At 33.9% G+C, this 7179-nt stretch overlaps 1 pseudogene; it reads right to left on the bottom strand.

Moving 5' to 3' along the window:
• Positions 1-3452: 3452 nt before the first annotated feature.
• Positions 3453-5640, bottom strand: LOC120528729 (annotated as a pseudogene).
• Positions 5641-7179: the final 1539 nt, after the last annotated feature.

The raw sequence follows: 7179 nt of genomic DNA on the forward strand, positions 1-7179 counted from the left end.
AAAACAATGTCAAAGGCAGTAATGTGCTCTGGCCAAGTAACCCCAATTTGGTGCAGCGCAGCAATCAGGTTATTTGCGCTAAACCGCTGGCTATCTGAGTGATGCCAATTAATTCACAATGGCTTTTATTAACACTTTGTTGGAAAAGTCTGGCCTTATTAGACAAGACATTATTCATCTCACTTGAGAGAGTGCTGCTCAGTTACCTAGATATCTGGATTATAGTGTCAATTCTCCAAACAACTAGCTTACCAGAGCAAAGCCCAGGCAGCAGACAAGGTGGCAATAAATGAGCAATAAAAATATGTGACTGCAATGGAGCTTCAATAGTTTAGAAATAAGGACTGAAAGCAACATTCTTTTGTCACAAGTTACCGTCCTTAAAATCAGACATTTAAAACAAAGTAGATACAGTAGGGTATCCTAACAGGAATATACCTGGTGTGCATTAATAGAAATCTCTCAGCATTGACTTATAAAGAGAATACAATTACATTATTATTATGTACATTGATTAAATCAGTGATTGAGCTTAATGAAGCACAGAGACTTCAATTTGCAACCTCTTTACATAAAAATCCGCATGTGCTTTACTGGGGTTGTGTTGGTTTTAATAGTGAAGCACTTTTAGGAGAGAAAATTGAATGGGCTATTTCCTAGAATTCAACCTCTTGTCTTTCTCTGCTGATTTGGTCTAATGACAGATATCACTTGGTGTATAACCACTGTCAGAAATACATGAACTAGAAACTCAACAAACACAGCAGTGAATCTGTAGCCTGGATGGAAGAGGTGAAAAAGAAAGTCAACCTTTATTCTTTCAAGATTAAAGATAATGTGGACTGACAACCAGTCTGCCAGAATCACACTTTGAAAATGCCCTACACTTTAATGCTGTCCATTTACTGTATATCTTTCCCCTTGTGATTTTAAAAAATGGTAAATACATCTCTGTGGAATTTACCATATAGTAGTTTGATTTGTTTCTTGCTCAAATGATTTGTTGTACTATGAATCAGATGCTTCATGCATATGATTAACAACACCCTGCAAACCTAAAATAATCTATTCTGGAAGCAAAACACTAGAATTAAATATGTTAATAACAGGGAACTCCACCCCACCCCCTCCAAAATATAGACACACACATTACAGCTTATGCTGAGGATTCTGAAAATACAATAATTAGCAGAACATGTGCACGCATGACTTTTTACTTGATGATGTGAAGCATAATCTGCATGATATTTTCTGCTTAATGTGCAAAATGTGCTCCAGCAAAGAACTACTATTATTTTCTGAAGCAACATAACATTTGCCAGAAGTCTTGATTAATGCATGTTAGAGAAACTTTTTTTATGATAGAACCTTAGTTTAATTACAGGCAACTTTATTATAGTCTTTTCCACCAAAGCCGTGCCATTGACGTGTCTGAGAGTTTGCAGATGTCATAGTTACATTGTCTGATTCCCTTAATCTGAGGTGTGCTTAATTCAGATCTAAAGCTGAAGAAACAGTAATCCTGGAGATGTCACCAAGTGTAACTCTTTAGCTAAGGATAATAGCATTGTCCTTTAACCTTTCTTACAATGGAGGTCAAAATTCACAATAGGGTAATTATTCCATAGTGCAGCCTCTCAAATTTGCATGATCCAGCTTTATCCTGGGAAGCTTCCAGCACTCTGGGGATAGGATGGTGAGAGGATCATCAGCTTTATGATTCTTACTCATTTTTACATTATTTGTAAAGTGTAAGAAGACAAATGCTGTACAATGTAATAATGAAACGCCAGCAATAAATCACACTTGGCCCTCGTTCTCTTAAAAGATTGTTTGTTTGTCCTTCTATTATACTTCTTTATATTGGAGTAGATGAATACTGCAGCATTAATTGCAATAGCTATTACTTTTTTGTATACCTATGATCATCAGACAATGCTGTCAATTCATTTTCTCAGGTATGTCAACTCAAGACATTATTTCAGTATTACAGTATTTCAGATTGTAACTGAAATACTGTAATAATAAATTTGAATATTAAGGGAATATTACACAAGAACAATACTAAACACGTTACAGATGAATGCTCAGGTGCAGCTAAAAGAATTTTTTACAGGTCAACAACAATGTTGAATTATTGCAAACACCTTTAATAATGACTATTAATTATTCTGTGCATTTTGAGGCAAGCTGTCAAAAGAAGCCAAGAAATGTTAAGAGAAGACAAAAATCTTAAATGAAAGAAATGTTCAAGATATAAGAAAGACTGTGTTTGAAAGAGCTGATTGGGAGCACAACATCTTCCAAATGTGAATCTGAGCAGGCAGCTGCTGATATGTGTTTACTGTAGAATTTCATATGCCGAGACACTTCATTAAAATGCTTAGAATTCTGCCAGGCAACAGTGTATCAAGAAGCTTTAGATTTTTCATCAACCTTTCCAGTTTGAGGATGCCTTGGTGGAAGTTAACTTTTGGGCCACAAAAAAGTTTTGGGATAACTGCAGGGAAAAGATTTGAAAAGTTAAGGTAATATAATCTAGGGTAAGATGGAAATCAAGTAAAAGAAAACAAAACTACAATGCAAAAGTATTTATTACCCATAATCTTTTTGCTGAAAACTACCCCATCTCAAAATGAAATGACACACTAGCACTACAGAAGCAAATTAGACTTCACAATATGAAACAGCTCTAGAAGGAAGATAAATCCTCACTTCAGCTAAACAAAAGTCTCTTGTTCACTTTAGAGAAGGCAGGATGTAGAAGCTAATCTATTGAACTCCAAAAGCCCTTCAGCTCAAGGTAAACAAGGTACACAGTAGTTAAAATAATGGATATTGAACTGAAAAATTGCTGGTTTAATTCCTGCATTCAGCTCACAGTATGAACTTGATTGTTCAATGTATTCAAAAAATTACCTTATTCTAAATTTTGTAAATCACCTTGTACAAATCAACATTAAATCCAGGTGGAATGGTATTGAATCTATATGATGAAAGTGCAGCATTAAGCAATGGAGTAATGGCTGTTTTACAAGTATCCACTGTTTTGTTTTACAAAAGGTTACTATTTACAAATTGTCAAAATATGTTTTCTTTTCTCCTTTCCTCTTTCTCTCCCTTCAATGTAATTCAATTAAGTTTATTTTTGTATAGCACTCTTCACTAAGTGCATGCACAGGGCACTGTAACATGTTCACAAGTAGATATAAATGACTAATTTTATTATGATTATACATAAAGGCATACTTTTTTAGTAGACAAGAAACAAAGTGATTTGGAATTGATTAACATAAGTGGAGCCCAGCAACATCGGTCCATTATTTCATTGTTTAATTAAGGCCAGTTGAAAATGGAGGAGAAGAAAAGAAAAACTCCAATCAGCAGTATCCCTGGAGAAAATAAACCTTGGGATCCAAGGACAGTTATAACACACAAATTCAAAGACAGAGTCAGACACAGTCAGAGTTCTGGAGAGCTGGAAAGTATGAATATAGTTTTCTGTTTTTTGGTAGGTTATAGTTGATAGCTAGAGATATCTGCTGTGCATCAATGCATCCTGCCAGCAAGTTGGTAATGAGGACTCTGCTGGAGTTAAAGGAAAGCACTTGCATAATCAAGTTCTGTTCTTTTTGGTCCATATCACCATGTGAGCGAAGATAGTATTGTCTCTCACTTGAAGCTTATTAGTTAGCCAATCAACCTTTCTCATTGTATTAATAAACATGACAGCCTGAGTTATGGTGAGAGTGTCAAATAGGTCACAACGATTATCCAGTTTCTATTCCTGTTGTTGAACATTGAAACACAACTGATGGATGCCTTCTAAGTTCAGCTCCTCTTTTTTAAACAAGCACCTGCCTACATCTTGAATGAATTTCTTCTTTACTTCTAGTACATCTGCAAGCACAGTGGCAGACAGAAAGACCTTCTGTGCAGTGGAAGCAAGCTTCTAGAAAATGTAATAGGTCTGCTCCATGAGTTAACATTGTATTTTCTTCATCCAAAACAAACATGTTGATGTAGTTTGCAGAGAGGATTTTAGGCTAAGCCTGGAGTCTCCACCACTATATTGGGGGGCTGAATATTAGTTAAAAACAGATAAGAATATTTAAATGCAGACTTACACCATATATTCTACTTTATACTCATTGCAGGAAATTTCTGACAAGGAATGGCTCTTGTAATTGGCAATGAAACTTATTTCTTCCTTTGTTTTTTACCACTGTTTAAACCATTCTGTTTATATTACTTGATTACTGTCAAGATTTTTTTTTGTAATTTATTTTTTACCTTTTGTACCCTTATTTTATTTTCACTACCATCATTTTGTTTATGGATGTCACCATTTTTTACCTTAGATGCCTTGTACTGAGTTATTTATTTAAAAATGATTTTGTAATGTAAGTCTGGTTTGCCTTCTCACTCAAACTGGTCCATCCTCGACTCATGACTATTAATGGCCCAGATAAAAAAAGGTGACTGTGGCAATGGGTTTAGAGCATCACAATATCTCTAACAAATACCAATGTTGTTTGAGGACATTAAACAGAAAAAGAGGTAAAACAAACTCTGTATCAGTTGTAGCAGTTCTGAAGGAAGAAGTAAAAATTTCTCAAAGCAGACCTGAGACAGTACAGAAAATGTTAAATTGTTATCATAACTACTATGGGATTGGTCAAAACATAATGAATAAAAAGATTGCTTTTAACATTTAATCTCATTTTTGTTTACTTACTTCTTCTAGTGATTGTGACACAGCAAGGCAAAGGTTAGTACGGCTGTATAATGAACACTGTGTTCTGCTTATCCTGCACAAAACCATTGCAGGGTAGCTACAGGGTGCCGAAACCGTGGAGTCTAAAAATGCCTCATCTGACTCAGGATTTATATCAGGGCTGAAATCTCCTTTAGTCTAATGTAGCCTTATAAACCTGCAGTTCATTTTTGAAATACGGTAAGTTTAACATAGTCTGTTTTCCCCAAAATATAAGTCTAGAAATTAATACCAAGTGTTAATCAATTTTTTATAAACTGTTTTTCTTCTTGGTATCCTGTCATGTCACTGCTGCTTTTCCAAGCTGCTAATTCTTTCTGAGGACTATGACATCAAAGTGATTGCAAACTTAAGCATCAAAGATTACTGGCACAGAAATAGACTGACATATTTTACAACATTGGTACAGTCTACACAGCTGTAAACCTAAACATACAGTATATCATATGAAAGTGCAGAACACTAAGATGGGAGGGAACAGCCAGTTGTAGAGGTCAACAGGGCTATTGACTGCTTGTTACAGAAAATTCTGTATCTACTATCTACTTCTTGATTGCTGTTAACTTGAAGTTTTTGTGTTTTTTGTCAACTGATCATATCTTTTGTTAGTTAAAGTATTTGTTAGCATGACTCTGAATGCACTTTAGCAATGGATTTTGAATTCAGTATTAATCATAACTTGATATGGGGGTCAATACATGTACAGTATATACTGTATTTATATATTTTATATATATACTTTTTTGTTGTAGCATTTGTAAATTTGTTTATTACATCAGAGTCAGTACTCAGTAAAACAGTTCTTTATAAGAATTGTAAATTACCTTAGACAAGTTTAGGTAACTTTGGCTATCTTTAGACATTCTCATACCAGAATATAATCACAATGTTTGTAACTGACTCACAGTCATTTATTAATATACACAATATATTTTGTAGAAAAAAACATAACTTCTCTTATCACTAAAACTGAACAATGGTGTCAAACTATTTTTAAAATTTTCCACTGCCTTAACCTGTCCAAAACCTGTTTATGTGATTATATCATATAACATAAAGAAAGAGTCCTAGCAATCACATTTCCTAGTAATAGACAAAAATTAATTTCAGTTCAGACACTATATTTTACATCTTAACCTTCTGCAACAACCTTATCCTTTCACCAAACACCCACACAAAACTAGTAGTGAAAGAAAAGTAGCCCACATCAGAGTTAGAGTCTCTGGTACAGCACACATATGGCTAAGTTTCAGTTTTGTTCAGTTGGCTTGTTGAAAGAAAAAATCTAAATACTGAATGGCTGGCACAAATGCAGCACTCACATGTTAAACCATCTTTAAAGACAAACAGCATGTGAGCTGCAGGATTTGTTAGCTACTGTTTTAGGCTAGAGGCACAATATTGAAAGCAATACTATGAATGCTATACAGTGAAAATATAATATCTCTAGACTTCTTTTCTGTTTTAATTTTCATCCTCAGAATAATCTATACCTTTTTCTCCTTTTCCATATGCAGAAACCCTAAATATATATATGAAAATGTAACATACCAAAAATCACATACAGTATATTCAATTCAATTCAATTTATACTTTCATAGTGATCCTCATTGATTAGAGGATTAGAGGTCTATAATTAATTTACAAGTAAAACACAAAATAAAAATGTTACAAGTTACAGAATGTATACTCATGAAAATATAAATCAGGTTAAACAAACTGTAAAACAATCAATTTCAGATTGACTAACATAAATTATTCTTAACAATATAGTCAATTTTATTTTTAGGAAAATGACAATGGACTTCAAAACTCTAGCTGGTAAAATTTAAACTTCTGGGGTGATTTAATCCATTATAATGAAAAGTCATTGGCAGAGTCACAGTCAAAGTTTTGGAAACCTAGGTTAGTTGGCTGCCCACACAATCCTAGGTATTCTACAGTATTATATATATTTTTGCTTTGCAGTCCAATAAGAATATAGAATTCTTTCATCCTTGGATTCTAAAGCTGCCAAGTATTTGTGGTGTTTTCCAAAAGAGCAGGAGAGCAGCTTGATTATTTTTAATACTTATATTTTGTACAAATAAAATAATAATAATAACACAGCGGATCTAGTCAGGGTAGACAAAAGCTGAGTCTTCATCACAAATTTTAAAACTGAGATGAAAGGGAGATTTTTTATATAAGAAGCCAGATGGTTTCACAGCCACGGGGCCCTGTAGCTAAAAGCTTGGCCTTCACTGTTGTTTTATCAATCCTTTGAATCTTTAGTAGACTATCATCTTGAGATGATAATGCATGCTTGGTTTTTGTATGTAATGATAAGTTCAGATAAGTAAGTAAAGCTTCACCTATTGAAAACTTCATATGTACAATAGAGAATTTTGAAATAAGCCCTA

The sequence above is a fragment of the Polypterus senegalus genome, chromosome 4 (assembly GCF_016835505.1).
Source record: "Polypterus senegalus isolate Bchr_013 chromosome 4, ASM1683550v1, whole genome shotgun sequence".
Classification (NCBI taxonomy): domain Eukaryota; kingdom Metazoa; phylum Chordata; class Cladistia; order Polypteriformes; family Polypteridae; genus Polypterus; species Polypterus senegalus.